The sequence below is a fragment of the Scyliorhinus torazame genome, chromosome 8, assembly GCF_047496885.1.
Source record: "Scyliorhinus torazame isolate Kashiwa2021f chromosome 8, sScyTor2.1, whole genome shotgun sequence".
Classification (NCBI taxonomy): Eukaryota; Metazoa; Chordata; class Chondrichthyes; order Carcharhiniformes; family Scyliorhinidae; genus Scyliorhinus; species Scyliorhinus torazame.
The window spans coordinates 186693364-186716659 of record NC_092714.1 but is presented as its reverse complement, the minus strand read 5'-3'; the positions used below and the strand labels follow the sequence as shown (position 1 = coordinate 186716659).

Sequence of the window (23296 nt, the reverse complement as noted above, 5' to 3'; positions counted from 1 at the left end):
CCAAAAATGTGCAGGTTATGTGGATTACTCCTTAGGATGTGGTTGCAGGAATTGGATGGATGATTGGCCCCAGGTAGGGCGGTCTTTAAAATGGTCAGAGCAGATTCGATGGGCCGAATAGCCTCTTTCTGCATTATAACGATTCTATGATTCAAAGGGGACCCAGGTCACAGGGCAGGAATCGCAGCAGGTCGTTTTCACCCCTGATGCACCGCCTGGGGATCCACCTAGACGTAGGGTTAGGGCCCGTAAGGTCCGAAAGTTAGACAGCAGTAATTTGGCATGGGTACAGCACACAGAATAGTGCTGGGGCGAGGGCACAAACCTGTAGATACATGTTCACCTGTTCACAATAAACACCTGTTGACAATCATTTGAACTTGCCTCAGTGCTCTATCAGAAGGGTTTGAGAGATAGGCTCAGCTGGCTGCGGGAGGGGGTTGATGGGTGGCCACAGGCCACGGTGGGCAGTCAGTGGGTATGCAGCAGGATGGCTTCATTATTATTAATATATTGCAGGCTGTGGCAATGGCGGTCTGTGCCTGGACCACAGTCCTGGGATCACCCCGATGCCATGGCCTATCCCCTGATCACTGCCACTACTGCCCCCGGGTCTTGACAGACGCCCTCCCCCCCAAGCCAGCCATGCCAGTGACAGAACCGGCAGCCCACGGTCACACATCTGGGAACATGTCCTACCTCGACTCTCTCCCTCAGCAGCCACTGTGCCTGTTTCCCGATTTTTAAAACCACAAGTGAACCTCACCATCAGTAATTGCTCCTGGTGGAGGTGGAGCTTCGCGGGAGACCTGGAGAATACCGGGATGGGCCTGTTAATGAAAAGCCAAGGGCATTTACAGTGTGTGCGGCATAGAATGCATTCACGCCGCTGTCCACACACCAGAGCATGGCATTCCGTCGGGCACCTGGTGCCAACCTCGATTTCCACTGGCGCTGAATTCTACGCCCAGTTGAATTTCCCGATTCTGGTGTTGAGCCGATGGAGAAACCCACCCAACGTATTTTCATATTTTAAAAGTTGAAATATTTTCACTGAGGTTTTAATTGCCATAAAATATTACTTTATGCATACAATAGGGATCCTATGAAATGTTGATGTATACTTCTATGTTAACTGTGTCTTACCTTTAATCAGCGTAAATTATATGTTAACTTAAACTGTACATTGTCGGAATAGCCATAACATTTATAATTAATTATAATCTCTGCTATCTGAACCCTCAAACCCTTCCTTACTTACCAGCTAGTTAATAGGAATAGCATCTCAAGGAAAACAAATTTTCTAATGGGCCTCTGTGAGAAGATTAAATTTGCCTCCATGCTTGAGTAGAGACTTCATTGCAGTTAAAAATTTATGCCTCAAATGCAATGATATCATAATGAAAATGTGATGTCATCAGGCAGTTCCCCCTCATTTGCTTGAACTAAAAAACTACAATAATCACAACAAAAATACTCTGTTATAAAAGTGTATATTGTGTCCAAAACAGCTCAATGCATGACAATATTCATAATTCATCTGTGACTCAGGTAGATCATCATTTGATAAAATAAATTTAAAGAATAACAGCATGAAATATAATGTGGTGTGTGATATTAATTAAGGTATAGGCCAAAGGAATAATGCAGATGTGCAAAGGCTTAGGAGGTCAAAATAGTGGACTGTACAATTTGATCCACACCCATTTCTCAGGCACATGTCAAATTTCTAAAGGCACAAAATGGTGTGTCAGAAGATGTTCACGGTTCCAGCACACTGGGGAAGCTTGCATCAAATGGGAAGAGAGACAGGTATTCCACTCGGTGTAGAGAGCTTTGGTAACATCTCAGATTCAACTGTGGACTGCAAACTGCGAGAAGACTCTGATGTCATCTAATGCACAATGTTACATGTAATCTAAGGTCCACATTGACCATTACAGCCATAGAATGCTGACAATATTTGACATAAGTTTGGATAGATAGCCATCTATGGTGGGCATAGATGTCTGAGACATACTTCTCAGTGACATTCAGTTAGAGGATGTGCTCCCTGATACTGTGCTGTGGTTATGGTATCCGACAGTGCCCTCCTCATCAATTTTAGCCCAGCAGCTCCAAATCACTACTATGTTTGTGGTTTCACCCTTTGCCTAATGGTTCTCAAACTGTAGTTTGCAGACCCTTCAGGGTCCACAGAGGTCACCCAGAGGGTTTGTGATGCAGGGTCAGCCTTAAATTTGGATGACCACCCTGGGAACCATGGTCAAAAGTAAGTGAATGAGTGGCAATTGAAGGCATGCTCTGCTTCCCAACCCCACCCTTGCTCTCCCACGGATCCTTTAGTAAGTTATTTTAATATGCTTGCTTCCTCTGTGATCATTTTCTCTTTGTGCTTCTGCTCTCTGATTTGGGATTGTGGGAGGAGTTGCGGTTGAAATTTTGAAAGTTGCACATTGAGGAGACGCTGTGATATGCTGCTGGTTCTGAGTGATCTTGCCAGGGCGGGGGGGGGGGGGGGTCTGAACCACATACCGACATGCCCAGCAGCAATGAGTAGCTGATCAAGACTAAGTTACTGATCATTTGGTGGGAAATTGGTGATGACACTGGATTTTTTTCTCCATGGCTGTCAAGACCCTCATTGAGGAAGAGAATGCAGGACGGTTGCCCTTAGATATCATTGGTGTTGGGACCCAGAATGGTCCTGGTTTGCATTTAAAAATTGTGTTGGAAGGTTATGCCTACAGTGAGCAATATTGAGCTGGCTTCATTGATGTACATGCTTGTCAGGCACAAGGCTTTTGAGGGCTCTGCTCTCTGAGTAAGAGTGTGACCCCTTTCAAGATAATTGCACGTGGGAGCACCTTAAGTGCAAGGTAGCTTTTCTCTCAAGCTAGTACAGATGGAAAAGTTCAGAAGTCACATGATGTTGAAAGAGGAGTTTGAAAAACGAAAGAAAGTAGAAGTGTGCAGTTTTTCTTTATTGTATGTGCATCAGTGAAGAAACGGTGTTAGGAATAAGTGCACAAAATGCTGGAAGTGCTCAGTATTTCCAAAAGTTTGTTGTACATTTCAGATTTCCAGCAGCCACAATAGCCCTTAGAAAACTATTAGGAACTTGGTTTGTTCAAGGGCTGTTCCTTTCAAAGGAAAGTAGGCTCTGAGCAATTAGAACCTTGATACATACGGTTATACCAGTGGGATTTTAATGTAAATATTAAGACCCAGTTTTAATACCCATTTTAAAATAAGGATTTCAGCACTCATAACCTCAGGTCATGACAAAACACATAGCTTCAACAGAGACACAAAAAGCCTGACACATGCATGAATTAATTGGAGATAAAAGCAACATTTTCACTAAGCAATTTGAAAAAGCTATTGTCCTGATGAACATATTTTCAAAGTCAGTTTGACATTAAGAAATGAGCTGTACCAGTAATCTAGATCAAGGTCGAAGCAAGCATCATAGCAACATGAAGGCACCATTGTTCATAATGTGGTAAAGCAAAGTCAGCAGAAAACCAGTAGAAACCAGTTTTGATAAAAGCACAGAATCGCATTCCATAATATACACAAATATTCAAACATGAAACATTCAGAACTTATGTTGCACATTAAGGATTGACAGTTAACCATTGAATCAAATGTATTTGATTCTAACCCAAACCAATCAGGATGACATAGAGGTGTAGATAGATGACAAAAGTCTAATAAGATTCTCCTTAAAAATGGCCGTACGGCCATCTTTATCCAGGATCATCCTATACTTTGATCTACTTGCTATCCTTATTTTTATATTTTCACTTTTCCACTCAAACTCTTGAAGTAAATGCAAGCTGTTTTGCCGTAAGCAAGAAACCATTTCTGTATTATTTTGAAAGTTAAATTGTTTATAAGTTACTTCTCTTTAAGTCTTTTTACTAGCCGGACTTTATTGAGAATAGATTTAAGATTCTCTCAATTGTAATCAAATACAGGCAATAAAGTTTGTTGTTTGCATCCGAGAAGTTTAACTCCAATTTTTACTGAGTTTTAGTGTCGCAAGACTTCACTAAATCCGCAAGGTAGATCTCATCAAATTAGCATTGTTCGGAAAAGGGGAGGAGCGCTGAGACGGCGATCGGAAGAAATCGTAACGAGTCGGAGACAATCGGGGAGAATCGGAGGAAATCAGAAGACCGAAGATCGTGCCCTAAACGGAAGCCGGGTGCCGGGCGTTTAAACTCAAAATAACGCATGGCTGAAAGGTAAATAGTTGCGGTAGTGTATCAAGATTACACATAACGTGGTTGGCGACCAAAAAATTGGATGTAAGGCTGAGTTTATGGCGGACATAAATCTTAAAATAGATTCAGAACCTTCAAATGGTAGAGAACTACTTCCCACTACTGTCAAGGGAGGTTGCGCTGTACCAGATGTCTCTATTGACGATATATTGAGAGATCTTAGCTCTTTGATTTATAGACATTTTGGACTGTCTAAAGTAGCCACAAACATTGAATCAAATATGACATCCCCAAAGGGCAGTGGTGCCTTGACAACCTCAAGAGGGCATGGGGAAAAACCACACGCTTAAGTAGAGGAAAACGTATCAAATGGTCTTTTGCAGTAATGGCACAGCTCCACAGACAACAAGAGACAATCGCAAAAATTAAACGCGATCATGACCTTAAGTCCACTAAAGACCAACTAGCCGCAGTTGTTGAAGAATTACGAGATGCAAAATCTAAACTTGAAAAATGTGACCAGATTAAAACATTATTGGAAAATGAAACCTTTAAAGTTCAACAACAATCATTTCAAATTGGTGAATTACAATGTAAAAATAGTGAATCAGAGTCCAAATACCAACAGTTACAAACAGAAACTGATGAAATCAAAAGTCAAAATTGTCAGTTAGTCGAGGAAAGATGTGTTTTGGAAGGTGAAATGAACAATTTAAAAGAACACTGGAAAATCTTGTCAGACAATCTTGCAGCTCATAATTTGAATCAGAGCACAAATGAGAATGTTAGTTCTGAAGCTAGAGAAAGTACTCTGAGCAACATAGTTCCAACTCAGGCAAGGGAAAGAGGGGTGCTGCCCCCGACAATGTCACAGGCAATGATTTTGCTGATTCTTAAGCGGGACAAGAACCCGGAGCTGTGTGGGTCCTACACGCCGATCTCCTTGTTAAATGTGGATGCCAAGTTGCTAGCCAAAATCCTGTCCTCCAGGATTGAGGATTGTGTTCCGGACGTTATTGGGGAGGACCAGATGGGGTTTGTTAAGGGCAGGCAGTTGGTGGCCAATGTAAGAAGGCTGTTAAATGTGACCATGATGCCCCCGGATGGTAGGGAGGTGGAGGTAGTGATCGCAATGGATGCAGAAAAGGCTTTTGATCGGGTAGAATGGGACTATCTGTGGGAGGTAATGGAAGGTTCGAATTCGGGCGGGGTGTTATTGACAGGGTCAGGTTGCTGTATCAGGCTTCTGTGGCAAGTGTATGGATGAATAGGACTACATCAGACTATTTTAGACTGCACCGGGGAACGAGACATGGATGCCCCCTCTCCCCACTGTTGTTTGCGTTGGCTATAGAGCCATTGGCAATTGCTCTGCGAACCTCGAGGGGCTGGAGAGGACTGGTGCAGGGGTGGGGTGGAGCACAGGCTTTTCGCTCTATGCGGATGATCTGCTTCTGTATGTTTCGGACCCAATAGAGGGGCTGGAAGAAATCATGAGAGCTTCCGGGGAATTTGGCCGGTTTTCGGGGTATAAGCTTAATATGGGAAAGAGTGAGATGTTTGTGGTCCAGGTGAGGGGTCAGGAGAGGCTACTAGGAGAGCTGCTGTTTAGGTTAGTAAAGGGAAACTTTAGGTACCTAGGTATCCAAGTGGCGCGGGAATGGGACCAGCTGCATAAATTGAATCTGGCCCGGCTGGTGGACCAAATGAAGGACGATATTTGGAGATGGGACGCGCTTCTGTTGTTTCTGGCTGGGAGGGTGCAAACCGTGAAGATGACGGTCCTCCCGAGATTCCTATTTGTATTTCAGTGTCTCCCCATTTTTATTCCGCGGTCCTTTTTTAAGCGGGTCAACAGAGTGATCATGGGCTTTGTCTGGGCGGACAAGACCCCGCGAGTAAGGAAGGTAATGCTTGAGTGGAGACGGGGTGAGGGCGGGCTGGCGCTGCCAAATTTTAGCAACTATTACTGGGCGGCTAATATAGCCATGATCAGGAAGTGGCTGGGGGGGAGGGGTCGGCTTGGGTGCACATGGAGGCGGCTTCATGTAAGGGCACCAGTTTGGGGGCGTTGGTAACTGCGCCTCTGTCATTCCCGCTGGCACGGTACTCCACCAGTCCAGTGGTGGTGGCGGCCCTGAGAGTTTGGGGCCAGTGGAGGCGGCATGTGGGAGCAGTGGGAGCATCGGTTTGGTCCCCAATCTGTGATAATCACTGGTTTGCCCCGGGGAGCATGGAGTTCCAGTTATGGCGGAGAGCAGGGATTGAGAAGATGGGGGATATGTTCATAGAGGGGAGCTTTCCGAGTATGAGGGCGTTGGAGGAAAGGTTTGGGTTGGCGAGGGGAAACAAATTCAGGTATCTGCAGGTGCGGGTGGGTAGGACCAGAGAGCATCTCGGACATTTACAAGGAACTTATGGGGTCTGAGGAGACGCAGACCAAGAAGCTGAAGCACAAGTGGGAGGAGGAGCTGGGAGGTGAGATAGAGGATGGTCTATGGGCAGACGCGTTGAGTAGAGTCAACGCGTCCGCAACATGTGCCAGGCTCAGCCTGATGCAATTTAAGGTTGTTCACCGGGCTTACATGACAGTGGCCCGGATGAGCAGATTCTTTGGGGTTGAGGACAGGTGCGCAAAATGTGTGGGAGGACCGGCAAACCATATCCACATGTTTTGGACATGTCCAAAGCTTAGGGGATTTTGGCAGGGGTTTGCGGATGTCATGTTCACAGTGTTAAAGACAAGGGTGGCGCTGAGTCCAGAGGTGGCGATTTTCAGGGTGTCAGAAGACACGAGAATCCAGGAGGAGAAAGAGGCAGACGTTCTGGCCTTTGCTTCCCTGGTAGCCCGGAGACGGATACTATTAGCATGGAAGGACTCAAAGCCCCCGAAATCGGAGACCTGGCTATCGGACATGGCTAGCTTTCCCTGTTTGGAGAAAATCAAGTTCGCCTTGCGGGGGTAACTGTTAGGGTTCACCCGGAGGTGGCAACTGTTCGTTGACTTCTTCGTGGGAAATTAGTCGTCAGTAGACGGGGGTGGGGGGTGGAGGGGGGTGGGGGGGGGGGAGTAGTTTAGATTAGAGTAGGGGGGTCAATAAGGGTGGGACCTGTACAAGAGGTAAATGGCTTTTGCACTATGTTTATGGTTTCAGGTATATTGTTTATTTAGTTGTTGTTACTATACCGAAAATACCTCCATAAAATGTTTATTAAAGAAAAACATAGTTCCAACTCCAGTTTCACCTCCAAATCCAATCTCACAGCCAATTCTAATTCCTGAAACAACTCCAGTTCAACAAACAATTCCAATTCCTCAAACAACTCCAGTTGCACGAACAGCTCCAGTTCCACAGCGAAAATCAAGTGTTAGCAATAAATCAAAACGTATTTTCCATTTGCCAACTGACTCAGATGAAGGAAGTGATGAAATAAGCGTACCTATAACGCAAACTACAAAAGTAATTCGATTAGCCCCTCTGCGACTCAAACGTGTTAAAATTGGAAGTAAAGAAATAAAAGAAAACGATTTGACAACCACTAAAACTGTATTTGGCCATCATTGGGTTCATGAGGTCGCAGACCCTGAAAAAATAGACAGATGTCTAAAGATCTTCAACACCCAAAAAGGGGTGGTTTGACCACGAGGGAACAACTTCACAGATTGCAGTCCATTTATCATCACCCCTTTGGAGTACAAATTCTGTCTTTTATGGTAGGCACCCGTGACAGTATAACTCTTGGAGAAGAAGTAGAAGTTGTCCTTGGAGAAGATTTGCAAAATTTAGAAGCTGGTTGGCTAGCAGTCAAAAATTGGCTATTAAAATTTCGCCCTCCTAGAACCGATTGGTCTAAAATCACATCTTGCATTCAGAAATATACTGAAGATATCAACATTTTGAAGATGGATTTTTACATGTCTGGATAGAACATTCAGGAATGAAACTCCAAAATGAAAGATACTTGGGGTACAAGCACTTTAGGGCCGATTAAAATGGCTTTTGTAGCCGGTATTAAACCTGAAATATCTAATGCTCTGAATCTGATTTTACCAAATTGGGCCCCAGCTGGTACATATCGCGAAACAGTTGACCGATGCATTCAGGTAGATCGTGGCATGCATAACCAGACAAGCAATAACACCCCGGCTGGTCAAAATCAGCCTGTGTCAACTGCTGCTCTAGCAGCAGCTCCTGCTGCCCCTGCAGTGATGTCAGCAGTAACTACAACCTCCCCAGAAGCATCGGGTTCCACATGCACCCTCGCTCCATTAAGAGATCAAAGGAAAATTGCTCGCTGTCTTTTTTGTGGTAAATTAGGACATTGGATGATATCATGTCATGCTAGACTGCGACTTGAATCAAGAAATAATAATGAGGTGTCCAATGATTCGTACAACACGTTTCTGCTCCGTGTCCAGTCTACTGGCCAGTCACGTAACACGTATAGACAAGACACACCCAGAGTTAAGTTCCAACAAGACACACCCAGACTTGCGTACAGGGATTCTAGACCCTCCCAGCAGTCCCCGCGTAGGGACGTACGCGATGATGACAATGACATGAATGAAATGTTGAACAGCTTAACTCCAGTTCTACGTTTGATTCTTCAAAAAACTAATGGACCCCACTCTTGGTGATTCTTTCCATATTTCTCTACGTGCACTTCTGGAACAGAAAAAGGATGGATTATACATTTCGCTAAGAGTGGGAGGTTTTCAAAGTAATTTTCTTTTTGACACTGGAGCTGAACTTACCTGTGTTACTCAAACCTATGCTGCTTTATTTCCCCTAACTGCAGAAAAAATTACCGCTTTTGCTGCAGGAGGAGATTCTTTTACCCTCCGACAGACTGATCTACTGCTGTTAGAATTTGGACCACATCAACTGATGGCATCAATTTGGGTAGGTCCGGTAACACAAGTCCTTCTAGGTGTGGACATCTTGGGCGGGATTCTCCGTCCCCACCACCGGGTCGGAGAATCGCCGGGGGCTGGCATGAATCCTGCCCCCGCCGATTGCCGAATTCTCCGGCACCGGATATTCGGCGGGGGCGGGAATCGTGCCGCGCCAGTCGGCGAGTCCCCCCGGCGATTCTCCCGCTGCTGGAATGCCAGTCCCGCCGGTGAGAATCAAACCACCTCTCTTACCGGCGGGACCAGGCGGCGCGGGCGGGCTCCGGGGTCCTGGGGGGCGCGGGGCGAACTGGCCCCGGGGGGTGCCCCCACGGTGGCCTGGCACGCGATCAGGGCCCACCGATCCGTGGGCGGGCCTGTGCCATGGGGCACTCTTTTCCCTCTGCCTCAGCCACAGCCTTCACCATGGCCGACGCGGAGGAGACACCCCCCCCGCGCATGCGCGGGGATGACGTCAGCAGCCGCTGACACTCCTGCGCATCCATGGACTTCCGCCGGCCGGCGAAGTCCTTTCGGCCCTGGCTGGCGTGGTGCCCCAGGCCGTTCCCGCCGGCCGGCGGCGCGCCAACCACTCCGGCGTGGGCCTAGACCCTCAAGGTGAGGGCTTGGCCCCTAAAGGTGCAGAGAAATCCGCACCTTTGAGGCGGCCCGACGCCGGAGTCGTTCACGCCACTCCATCTCGCCAGGACCCCCCGCCCCGCCGGGTAGAGGAGAATCCCGGCCCTTATCTCTAAATCCTTCATTTAATTTCAATAATGGAAAAATCACCTGGTCCATTAGACACATCAAAAAGAATGAGATACAAAATCACCCAATTTGGGCCAATGACATAAATGATTGTGGCCTCTTAAAAATGGAACCAGTCACCTTCATTGGATCCGCTCCACCTTGTACCAAACAATACCCCATTAACAAAACTTCAATTCAAGGCATTCTACATATAATAAAACAACTTGAAGAGAGGAGAATTTTAGTACGCATTCACAGCTCATCTAACAGCCCTGTATGGCCTGTAAAAAAGGCTAATGGCACATGGCGCCTAACTATTGACTATAGAAGAGCGAATCAATTCATTGTCAGGAAAGCTCCTTTAGTGGCAGACCCATTTACAATCTTTAACTCTTTAACACCTGACCTTCAATGGTTTTCAGTCATTGATATGGCAAATGGTTTTTGGTCAGTACCACGAGCTAAGGATGTACAACCATGGTTCGCTTTTACCATTAATCAGCAACAGTACACATGGACTAGACTACCGCAAGGTTTTCACAATAGCCCAACTGTTTACTACATGGCTCTACAGATTAATCTCAGGCAACTGTCTGATCTGCCTTCCACCATTATCCAGTATGTAGATGACGTTCTGATAGCCTCCATCAATAAAGATGATCACGAAAAAGACCTACGAGTGGTCCTGAACCACCTCAGTGATATTGGTCACAAAGCTCGCTTTGACAAAGCACAAATTTCCCAGGAAGAGGTTATCTACTTAGGTCCGAAAATATCCAAAGGCAAAAGGGAACTTACTCTGTATAGAGCGGCTGCCATCAGAGCCGCAAAAGAACCCTCAACTGTTCAGGAAGTAAGATCTTTTTTGGGACTGTGTAATTTTAACAGAAACTGGATTGATTCTTACACTCAGTTATCTCAGCCATTGAATGATCTTTTAAAAGGAAACCGGAAATCAAAAGACACAGTTAAACTCAATTCAGAACAAAAGCAATCATTCCTAAATTTGAGAAAGACCCTGTGTTCAGCACCAGCCTTAGGTATTCCAAACAACGGAAAAGCTTTTACCATGTTTGTTCATGAAAAAGATGGTTACATGACTGCAGTACTAGCCCAAAAACATGGTGATCAGTGAAGGCCAGTTGGATACTACTCCATTAAACTTGACAATGTGGCATTAGCATTTGGCAGCTGTTTACGAGCCATGGAAGCCACATGTAATGGCAACATCAGGCCTGGTCCTAGACCAAAAGTTAACCACTAAATGTCCACATTCAGTCCATTCTCTACTGTCCATGAACAGAGTATCACAAGTTGCATCAGCTAGACGGATAGCAGTTTTGGAAGCACCCAACCTATATTTTCACAGAGCCAGTCCTGTAAACCCATCATCTTTGCTCTCGCTTCCCGAGGAACAAAGGGGAGAAGAGGGAGAAGGGCATGACTGTGTGAAAATAATAGAGGAAATGGAAGAAGTACGCTTAATAGAAGAAGAGCCACTACAGAACCCAGATTTAGTCCTATTCACTGATGGTTCCTCTTTTATTGACTGCCCACCCAGAAAAGCTGGGTGGGCAGTCACAAGCCCATATGAAATATTAGCTGAAGGAAGTTTACCCCCAGGTACATCAGCTCAGCAGGCTGAATTAAAAGCATTAACAGAAGCATGTCATGTGGCAAGAGATAAAACTGTTAACATCTATACTGACTCTTGGTTTTGGAGTAGCACATGATTTTGGCCATCTGTGGAGAAAAAGAGGATTTCTCACAACAGCAGGTACACCAATCCGAAATGGAAAGGAAGTACGAGATCTTCTAGAAGCTATGGCCTTACCAAAAGAAGTATCAGTTTTAAAATGTAAAGTCGATACTCATGAGGACACTATGGAAGCAAGAGGAAATGCTCTTGCGGATCAAGCAGCAAGGGAAGCTGCCTCGAAATGGCACAAGGAATTCAATCACATTTACAAATTGAGAGTAACTAGCTTATTACAGGATTTACGTGAAATGCAACATGATTGTACAAAGGAAGAAAAATGGACATGGTTAGAATCAGGTATTCAATTGTATGATGACAATATTTGGAGATAAGTTCAAACCGATAAACCAGTGGCACCTCAATCACTAACGCCCTTCTTAGCTCAACAAATTCATTCATGGGGATATCTATCACCTCAACAAATGATGGATCGATTCCATGGGCGAAATTCTCCCCCAACGGCGCGATGTCCGCCGACTGGCGCCAAAAACGGCGCCAATCAGACGGGCATCGGGCCGGCCCAAAGGTGCGGAATGCTCCGCATCTTTGGGGGCCGAGCCCCAACATTGAGGGGCTAGGCCAGCGCCGGAGGGATTTCCGCCCCGCCAGCTGGCGGAAACGGCGTTTGTTGCCCCACCAGTTGGCGCGGAAATGCGGCGCATGCGCGGGAGCGTCAGCGGAGGCCGACAGTTTCCCGCGCATGTGCAGTGGGGAGAATCTCTTCCGCCTCCGCCATGGTGGAGGCCGAGGCGGAGGCGGAAGGCAAAGAGTGCCCCCACGGCACAGGCCCGCCCGCGGATCGGTGGGCCCCGATCGCGGGCCAGGCCACCGTGGGGGCACCCCCCGGGGTCAGATCGCCCCGCGCTCCCCCCCAGGACCCCGGAGCCCGCCCACGCCGCCTGGTCCCGCCGGTAAATACCAGCTTTGATTTACGCCGGCGGGGCAGGCAATTTCTGGGCGGGACTTTGGCCCATCCGGGCCGGAGAATTGAGCGGGGGGTCCCGCCAACCGGCCCGGCCCGATTCCCGCCCCCACCCAATCTCCGGTACAGGAGACTTCGGCGGTGGCGGGGGCGGGATTCACGGTGGCCAACGGCCATTCTCCGACCCGGCGGGGGGTCGGAGAATGACGCCCCATAGAAGTTAGTGTGGTAAAGGATTCAAAAAAACATGCACAATTAGTATCAAACTGTTGTGTTACCTGTCAAAAGAATAACTTGGGTCCTACAACATCAATGCCTCAATTAAGAGCTCCTGCTCTTGCAGGACCGTTCCAGGATATACAGGTAGATTACATCACCCTTCCTAAATGTCAACAATACAATGACGTCCTTGTAAGACATAGAAAATACAGCACAGAACAGACCCTTCGGCCCACGATGTTGTGCCGAATCTTTGTCCTAGATTAATCATAGATTATCATTGAATTTACAGTGCAGAAGGAGGCCATTCGGCCCTTTGAGTCTGCACCGGCTCTTGGAAAGAGCACCCTACCCAAACTCAACACCTCCACCCAACACCAAGGGCAATTTTGGACACTAAGGGCAATTTATCATGGCCAATCCACCTAACCTGCATATCTTTGGACTGTGGGAGGAAACCGGAGCACCCGGAGGAAACCCACGCAGACACGGGAAGGACGTGCAGACTCCGCACAGACAGTGACCCAGTCCGGAATCGAACCTGGGACCCTGGAGCTGTGAAGCAATTGTGCTATCCACAATGCTACCGTGCTGCCCTTAAGAACAAATAAATCAACACTATATCATTTTACCGTAATCCATGTACCTATCCAATAGCTGCTTGAAGGTCCCTAATGTTTCCGACTCAACTACTTCCACTGGCAGTGCGTTCCATGCCCCCACTCCTCTCTGGGTAAAGAACCTACCTCTGATTTCCCTCCTATATCTTCCACCTTTCACCTTAAATTTATGTCCCCTTGTAATGGTTTGTTCCACCCGGGGAAAGTCTCTGACTGTCTACTCTATCTATTCCCCATATCATCTTATAAACCTCTATCAAGTCGCCCCTCATCCTTCTCCGTTCTAATGAGTAAAGGCCTAGCACCCTCAACCTTTCCTCGTAAGACCTACTCTCCATTCCAGGCAACATCCTGGTAAATCTTCTTTGCACCTTTTCCAAAGCTTCCACATCCTTCCTAAAATGAGGCGACCAGAACTGTACACAGTACTCCAAATGTGGCCTTACCAAAGTTTTGTACAGCTGCATCATCACCTCACGGCTCTTAAATTCAATCCCTCTGTTAATAAACGCGAGCACACCATAGGCCTTCTTCACAGCTCTATCCACTTGAGTGGCAACTTTCAAAGATGTATGAACATAGACCCCAAGATCTTTCTGCTCCTCCACATTGCCAAGAACTCTACCGTTAACCCTGTATTCCGCATTCATATTTGTCCTTCCAAAATGGACAACCTCACACTTTTCAGGGTTAAACTCCATCTGCCACTTCTCAGCCCAGCTCTGCATCCTATCTATGTCTCTTTGCAGCCGACAACGGCCCTCCTTACTATCCACAACTCCACCAATCTTCGTATCGTCTGCAAATTTACTGACCCACCCTTCAACTCCCTCATCCAAGTCATTAATGAAAATCACAAACAGCAGAGGACCCAGAACTGATCCCTGCGGTACGCCACTGGTAACTGGGATCCAGGCTGAATATTTGCCATCCACCACGACTCTCTGACTTCTATCGGTTAGCCAGTTCGTTATCCAACTGGCCAAATTTCCCACTATCCCATGCCTCCTTACTTTCTGCAGAAGCCTACCATGGGGAACCTTATCAAATGCCTTACTAAAATCCATGTACACTACATCCACTGCTTTACCTTCATCCACATGCTTGGTCACCTCCTCAAAGAATTCAATAAGATTTGTAAGGCAAGACCTACCCCTCACAAATCCGTGCTGACTATCCCTAATCAAGCAGTGTCTTTCCAGATGCTCAGATATCCTATCCTTCAGTACCCTTTCCATTACTTTGCCTACCACCGAAGTAAGACTAACTGGCCTGTAATTCCCAGGGTTATCCCTAGTCCCTTTTTTGAACAGGGGCAAGACATTCGCCACTCTCCAATCCCCTGGTACCACCCCTGTTGACAGTGAGGACAAAAAGATCATTGCCAACTGCTCTGCAATTTCATCTCTTGCTTCCCATAGAATCCTTGGATATATCCCGTCAGGCCCAGGGGACTTGTCTACCCTCAAGTTTTTCAAAATGCCCAACACATCTTCCTTCCTAACAAGTATTTCCTCGAGCTTACCAGTCTGTTTCACACTGTCCTCTCCAACAATATGGCCCCTCTCATTTGTAAATACAGAAGAAAAGTAATCGTTCAAGACCTCTCCTATCTCTTCAGACTCAATACACAATCTCCCGCTACTGTCCTTGATCGGACCTACCCTCGCTCTAGTCATTCTCATATTTCTCACATATGTGTAAAAGGCCTTGGGGTTTTCCTTGATCCTACCCGCCAAAGATTGTTCATGCCCTCTCTTAGCTCTCCTAATCCCTTTCTTCAGTTCCCTCCTGGCTATCTTGTATCCCTCCAATGCCCTGTCTGAACCTGGTTTCCTCAGCCTTACATAAGTCTCCTTAAGAGAATTAATGGTGGATAAATTCTCTAGATGGGTGGAAGCTGCTCCAGCTAGAGGTGCGACAGCTGCCCATACAGCCAAAGTGCTATGCAAAGACTTTATCCCCAGATGGGGAGTACCAGCTAGCATTGACTCAGACAATGGATCCCACTTTACAGGTGCTGTTTGTAAGGAAGTCTGTAGACTATTAAACATTGACTGGAATTTACACTGTCCTTATCATCCACAATCATCAGCACAAGTGGAATGTATGAATCGAACTTTGAAAGAAAGACTGTCTAAATACAACCAGGAAGGCATGAATTGGGTCCAAGCTTTGCCAATAGTATTCTGCAGTATTAGAGCTACACCAAACCGAACAACAGGCCTGAGTCCATTTGAAATCATCACAGGCAAACCAATGTCTCTGCCAGGAACTATTGATTTGTGGAAAGCAGACTGTCATTTAATGAGTAATACTTTGCTGTCTTACTATCAAAATCTAACAAATGCTGCTAGTTCTGCCTCTCAACAGGTGTTAGCTGCGTGGGGAGATCCTCCAGAAGGTGGGCATGACCTGGTGCCCGGTGAAGAAGTTTACGTCAAAAAGCTGCAGAAAGAACCCCTAAGATCGAAGTGGGAAGGACCATTTGTAATCCTTCTCACCAACCAATCCGCTGTAAAGTTAAAAGGAAAGAAAAGTTGGATCCACGCATCACATGTGAAGCGCGCGTATAAGTATTAAGATCTGTAAAATGTTTACCGTAATATTCATTTTCAGTTATTTGATTGGCTTTGTAAATGTTGTACCAGAACTGAATGAGAACACATTCCTTTACACATCTAAGATATATGCGGAAAAATTTCAACATCTCTAATTGTTGGGTATGCATTACAACCCCTACTAACTCAGGAGAAGGTATCCCATTCTTAACTATCCCTTTTAACGCTTCAGAAACAGCAGAATGGTACATCTATAAAAGTGTCCGTCGCTCTGTAGTGGTCCGTTCTGGAGCATATTCATGTGAAAAAGGAAGGTACAAGATTTATTTAAAGAAATTTATTAACTTATGGAAATCTGCAGGTTATCCACTAAACACCTTTTCAGGATGGCACCAACTTAAATATTACCCTTACAAAAATCCTAAATATATTAGCCTCCCAACTAATATTAAACAAAAAGGATCATATGCCTTACTAGTAATCACTCTAAAGGGATGAAAATGGACAATAGTGTTTGTACTAATTATTTGGATGTTAACACAGCTTATAAATGTACACAAAATTTATTACAAAGAACTGAACGGTCGTCAACAATAACAGGCATACACAACATCACAAATAATAAAACATTCTCAGATCATTGGTACTTAGAAGATATTTACTTATACTCTGCTCATAATGGAACTTATTTTATTTGTAATGACAAAGCACATTCTTGGCTCCCAAAATACTAGTCAGGATCTTGCTATTTAGGATACATAGTACCTGCCATCTGTCATCTTCCTCATCTCCCTTATGTTTCAGAACCAACCACTCGAAGAAATAAACGTGTCTTAACCTTACGAGACGCAATTTATGCTGAAGTTATTCCTTTCTATTGGGAAGTAAGGGTGTCCAATGAATTGAATAAAATAACAACCATCAGACAAAACGTAGCCAATTACACCGCCACTGCCCTAGATAAAATTTCTGACGAAATGCGAGCAATTTGAACAAAGGCATTACAAAATCGAATGGCACTTGACTATGTGCTAGCTGAAAAAAGGTGGCACCTGGTGCGGAGTATTACACTTTCATTCCAGATAACTCAAATGAAGTTAAAGATCTGGCATCGCACATCCAAAAGGAAATCAAGAAACTTGATTCACCCCCAGATACCTCTATCTGGGAGAAACTTTGCAGGTGGTTGGGACCCACTGGAATGTCCACAGTAAGAATAATCTTTTTCTCCTATGTAGCAGGATTCATCATTTACATAACATACCAGTGTATCGAGTGTATCAGTTAAACAACTGTTCACTAAACTCAAGGGCCCAACAGTCAGAATGATTCACACTAACCCCAGTGCACCACCATTAGATGAAAGAGAACTGCAATATTATTGTTGAAATGTTACTGATCAATCAACTATTTGACTGTATTATTAACATATTTCTAATAGATTAACACTGAATCAGTAGAATCAAATTTGATTAATTGATTAATTGTTATTTTATAATAATGATTCTTTAAGAATTATAATATTTTTTGCTGTAATGCTTGCCTACTCTATTGTCTAAAATTGCAATGACAATATGAATGAGTTCTTCTTCGCGGGCTGAATTGCCTACATCTGCTCCTAATTCCAATGTTCCTATGTTCATGTTCACCCACCCAAAACCCTAAATATATTGTCTTCTACTCTGGTAGCATGTATAGTGATATATTAATTGGGGGGGGGGGAAGCATTAGCGCTGCTATGTGCCACGCCTACTCAGCCTACCACTCACAAACAATGGGTCTTATTGCGGGAGAAGGATTATGCCGTGACAGCAAGCCAAGTGGTTGGAGGTCAATCATCTCAGCCCCAGGACATCACTGCAGGAGTTCCTCAGGGTAGTGTCCTCGGCTCAAATACCTTCAGCTGCTTCAACAATGACCACCCTTCCATTATAAGGTCAAAAGTGGGGATGTTAGCAGGTGACTGCACAATGTTGAGCACCATTTGCGACACCTCAGGTAATGAAGCGGTCCATGTCCAAATGCAGCAAGACTTGGACAATACCCAGGCTTGGACTGACAAATGGCAAGTTACATTTGTGTCACATAAATGCCAGGCAATGACCATCTCTTACAAGAGAGGATCTAACCATCACCACTTGACAATCAATGGCATTACCATCACTGAATCCCCCCACAGTTAACATCCTGGGGGTTTATATTGGTCAGAAACTGAACTGGACTAGCCATACTAATACTGTGGCTACCAGGGCAGGTCAAAGGCTAGGAATCCTATGGTGAGTAACCCACCTCCTAACCCCTATAGCCTGTCCACCACCTATAAGTCACAAATCAGGAGTCCTCTCGTCTGGGTGAGTGCAACTCTGACAACACTCAAGAAACTCAACACCATCCAGGAAAAAGCAGCCTGCTTGAATGCTCCCCTTTCCACAAACATTCAAACCCTCCACCACTGATGAACAGTGGAGCTGTGTGCACCATCTACAAGATGCACTGCAGTAACTCCCCAAGGTTCCATAGCCAGCACCTTCCAAACCCACAACCACTACCATATAGAAGGACAAGAGCAGCAGATACATGGGAACCCCACCACCTGAGGTTTTCCTCCAAGTCACTCACCACCCTGACGTGGAAATATAACGCCGTTTCTTCACTGTCATTGGGGCAACATCCTGGAACTCCCTCCCTAACAGCACAGTGGGTATACCTGCTCCTCAAGGACTGCAGCGGTTCAAGAAGGCAACTCACCACCACCTCCTGAAGGGCAACTAGGGATGGGCAATAAATGCTGGCCTAGCCAGCGACGCCCACATCCCGTAAATGAATAAAAAACAAATTTGCCTGGACTCATTCAGGCCAATCAGGAAATAATAACATCATGCTGTGTGTTGTGGCTCAGAATGGGTTAATAAACAGAATCTTTCAGTGAGAAAGGTGTGCATCAGGTTTGAGAGTGAAGTTTGTAGAGCCTGCTGTCCTTAGAGAAGCAGAAGACCCACAGAGGTTATGGAGAGAACGGAAGCCGATTGTCGCCTTGAGCCCTACAATGAACCGGAAAGCAAAAGCCGTAGTAAGCCCACCAGTTCACTGCCCTGCCTTGTGAAGTATAGCTTAAGTAAAGTTTCCTGAGTGACTTCGCTGGACTGCCTTTTGTTGCCTATTTTGATTAAGTCTCAAATGAATTAAATTGAACTTAAGTTCAAATAATACCTAGAATTTACACTATGTTTACCCTGTTTGTTAGTTACTTTCCAAGTCACTGGAAGATTTGCAGAATGTTTTCTTTGAAGGGCAGGTTCTGTGGAATATTGCCTCCTTTTGTGGCATCATAGAACCTCTACAGTCCTGAAGGAGGTCATATGGCCCATCGAATCTGCACCAACCCTCTGAAAGAGCACCCAATTTAGGTCCACTCCCCTTAACCCCACCTAATCTTTGAACATTAAGTGGCAATTTGGCATAGCCAATCCACCTAACCTGCACATCTTTGGACTGTAGGAGGAAGCCGTAGTACCCAGCGGAAACCCACGTAGACACGAGAAAAATGTACAAACTCCACACGGTCACCCAAGGCCAGAATTCCACCCGGAATTGAAATCCTGAATATCAAAGAAAGGGTTATTGGTACGATCATGTCAATTTTGCAATTAGTTGGGAATGGTTTCCTGGAGATTAGGTTCATTTGATAATTCTGACACTTTGCATGTTTTGGGAAGCAATATAGAGAGGAATTGGGGATGAAACATATTTTTCATCTTTGAGTGGATGTCTAGGATATCCTGATCACTTTCAGTGTGGAATTCATTGATATCCTGTCATTTAGAATTGGATTTCAATTAATCTTGTGAATTTTGTGATTGAGTTTTTAGGGGAATTTAGAGGGGAATTTGTCTATGTATCAATCCTAATAATAATCTTTACTTTTGTCACAGGTAGGCTTACATCAACACTGCAATGAAGTTACTATGAAAAGCCCCTAGTCGCCACACTCCAGCACCTGTTCGGGTACACAGAGGGAGAATTCAGAATGTCCAATTCACCAAACAAGCACTTCTTTCAAGACTTGTGGGAGGAAACCGGAGCACCCGGAGAAAATCCATGCAGGCACCAGGAGAACGTGCAGATTCCGCACAGACAGTGACCCAAGCCAGGAATCTAACCAGGGTCCCTGGCGTTCTGAAGCAACAATGCTAACCACTGTGCTACTGTGCACCAACTAGATACCAACCAGAAGATCCCGCTGCTGGTCAATGGTGGTCCACATCTCACCACCAAGAAAAATGACATGGGGTGGCCGGGGAATCTCACCCATTAATGGAACATACGGCTGCTCTCTGGGTGGATACTGGGAGGTATGGTGGCACTGCAGCCTCACAGCACCAGGGACCCGGGTTCAATTCCAGTCTTGGTTGACTGTGTGGAGTTTTCCCTTTCTCCCTGTGTCTGTGTGGGTTCCCTTTGGGGCTCTAGTTTCCTCCTACAGTCCAAAGATGTGCATCTTAGGTGGACTGGCTATGCTAATTTGTCCCTTAGTGTCAAAAAGGTTAGGTGGGATACTGGGTTTAAGTAGGGTGCTCTTTCCAGGGTCTGGCGCAAACTCATGGGCTGACTAGCCTCCTTCTGCACTGTAAATTCTATGATTTATGCTTCTATGACATTTTCCAGCTGTTCAAGCTGGCAGGATCTTCCAGTCTCTCCAATGGCGCACCCCTGCTTGTAGTTTCCCCATGACTTGTGGTGGATTTAATGGGCAATTCATTGACATCAGCAGGACCAGAAGATCCTGCTGCTGGTCAACGTCATTCCACTACTCACCACCAAGAAATATGACACGGGGTGGCCGGAGAATCACACCCATTATTGGAACATACTGCTGTTCTCTGGGTGGATAGCCAAGAATTCTTGCTGATTTTGTATGTTTATTTTGCTGATGTTCAGGTTTCCAGAATATCCTATCTATTTGAAAGGACGAGAGGGTGGAAATAGTTTGAATTGAATATGTGAACTTGGAAGATATCGCTTACCTCCTAGATATATTTTTTGAAAACCTTCCCTGCTTCATGAATGAGCTTTTAATGATATCTTGCTGATGTTGTTTTCAGTTTGATGGGAGATCCTCCCTGTTTTTGCATTTGATATTTCGATGCTTTGCTTGTGACAATTAGGTTTACAGGAAATATTGCTCATTTTCTGAAGAGAGTTCAAAGATCTTGAGTGTCCTGGTGGGAATTTGGTGATGGTATCAGTTTATTTTGTCCACCATCTTTCATGAAAAATCCTGAATATTTGAGGAATGTTGTATGGTTCAGTCTGTAGACTGCCTGTCATCCATAACTGGATATTTTCTGAATGTTTCACTTCGGTGGTTGGAGTCTTTCTGAATCTGAATTTTGTACACTTTCCCTTGATGGGAAAATTTGAGAGAACATTGGCTCTGTGCAATTGCACTTGAGGGGGCTCCTTGTTCCTTGAAATCCTTGACTCTGTCCAAGTATGAATTTGTGAGGGTGCTAGTGGTAGCATGACTTGAATTCAAATAGTTGTTTCTGTGCTCAGGGACATTTGGCTGGATTTCATTGACTGGGATCTGTGGTACCATTTGAGGGTATTTTTGAGTAATTGGTTCAGTTAACGGCTTTGCCGAGGTTGTTTGGTCTTCAGTTACAGGTGATGGGCGTGAATCTTGTTCAATGTTGTTTTCATGTAGTATTGGATGTTGCCTGTTTGTGACATCATTGACCTCAGGGCTTGATGTTGAAGTCTCAGATTGTTGCTCAGTTTCAATGTTCCTTAGGTTGATCCGAGTACCACTGATAATGACTCCATGTTGTCCTGAATTACTGAGGCGAAGAGAGGCTGGGTCAACATCTAGTGGGAGGTTAAGTTTGCTGTAAAACCCATGAAAGATATTTTTCGTCATTCCAAGTTCATCCCTTATTATCACTGACTGATCACCAAAAACAGTCATTCTTCTACTGTTAACTTTTGAATTCACCTTACTCACAGGAATATGTCCAAGGTTTAAACATAGAGTAAACTTCTCCAATGTCTCATTGTGTTCACTGTTTCTTCCAGCATTCTCATAAATGTCAACTTCATCTCCATTCAAGAAACTGTTTCTATCCATGTTTGATCAACTGTATGGAGATCACAGGTTTCTTTTCTGAAAATGAAAGTGTAGAAGACAACAGTTCTTATATACAACAGATTTGTAAGCATTTTTCCTACATGCTGGGAGGTGTTGACCTATAAAAAACATGCTAAACTGAAACATGCCAAACTGATGATCAACACAATGGTAATGTATATTACGATATCATACGAGCAGGAATGTAGGAGCATAATAAATAAAGATGCTATACCACAGAGGATAAGATCAATAACTCTTAAGTGGGTTGGTTATAAGCTCATGAACTAAAAATTACTGGGGCAAATAGAGTCCCATTGTTGGGAGGCAACCAATAATGGGTTTTCCACCTGTAACTTAGAACCAAGGCTCCGGTGTCTGAGGCTGCCTAGAGTTGGATTCCAGCCCTACATCTATGAACTAATCACAAACAAGTTGATCCTGTATTTGCTGGGAAAATTACATAGGTTTTGATGTGCAAGACATTCCAGATGCGTTAGTGACACAGAAAGTTATGGTGAGGAATTGAACCAAGGTGAGTTGTAAATTGCTAATCTCAGGATATCCTTATGTACTATACAGTCAATAAAATACGCTTGTAGTGCAGCCAATATTATAATTTAGAAAATGAGGCATCCGATGTGCGCACAGCGTGACCCATAAACAGGAATTTGGAATGAGCTGAATTATTTTTTTCAGTTGCAGTGTCACGGCCTGTTCCAAGACCAGTTCGAAGCCAACAGCGATTAGGGGAAAAGATGAGAGATGGGAGAAAACAGACAGGAACACACAACTCGGAGGGAACGGGGGGAGGAAGAGAGGAGGGAACTCAGGGGAACTACAGGGAGAAGCACGGGGGGAGGGGGAGGGAGTGGAGGCCCCCCCACAAACCCACAAGGCAGGCAGCAGAAAAGATAAAGGGAAGGGGGGGCGGGGGGCAAGGAGAGAATAGGGGCCAGGGGACAGTACACCCTGAACTAAAAAGAGGGAAAACAAGAAGCGGCGGGGGGGTGGGGGTGGGGGGTATTGCTGCATGGAGAAGGGAAGTGGGGGAGAAGGACACACCAAGACAGACAATATCAATATGTATCTAAGAACCACACATACTCTGAATATTAATCGTAAAGTGTTACTGTGTATAAATTGAAAATACCAATAAAAATATTTTTAAAAACGAAAACATTGGTCAAGTCACCAAGTTTTTTTTACGGC

At 45.1% G+C, this 23296-nt stretch overlaps 1 protein-coding gene across 3 annotated transcripts in view; it reads right to left on the bottom strand.

Moving 5' to 3' along the window:
* The window catches only part of LOC140428297 (uncharacterized), a 64917-nt gene extending 42811 nt beyond the window's left edge, over positions 1-22106 (bottom strand). Inside the window, exons 1-2 of one of the 3 annotated variants that reach the window (XM_072514616.1) lie at positions 20982-22106; positions 16723-16831 (exon numbers count right to left, since the gene is read on the bottom strand). The gene's annotated coding sequence lies outside the window, so the exon portion shown is untranslated. Of the gene's footprint in view, positions 1-1261; positions 1336-16722; positions 16832-20981 lie in introns of those variants that run through there. The other 2 variants (XM_072514617.1, XM_072514615.1) reach the window with 2 other exon arrangements.
* Between the last annotated feature and the right edge of the window lie 1190 nt (positions 22107-23296).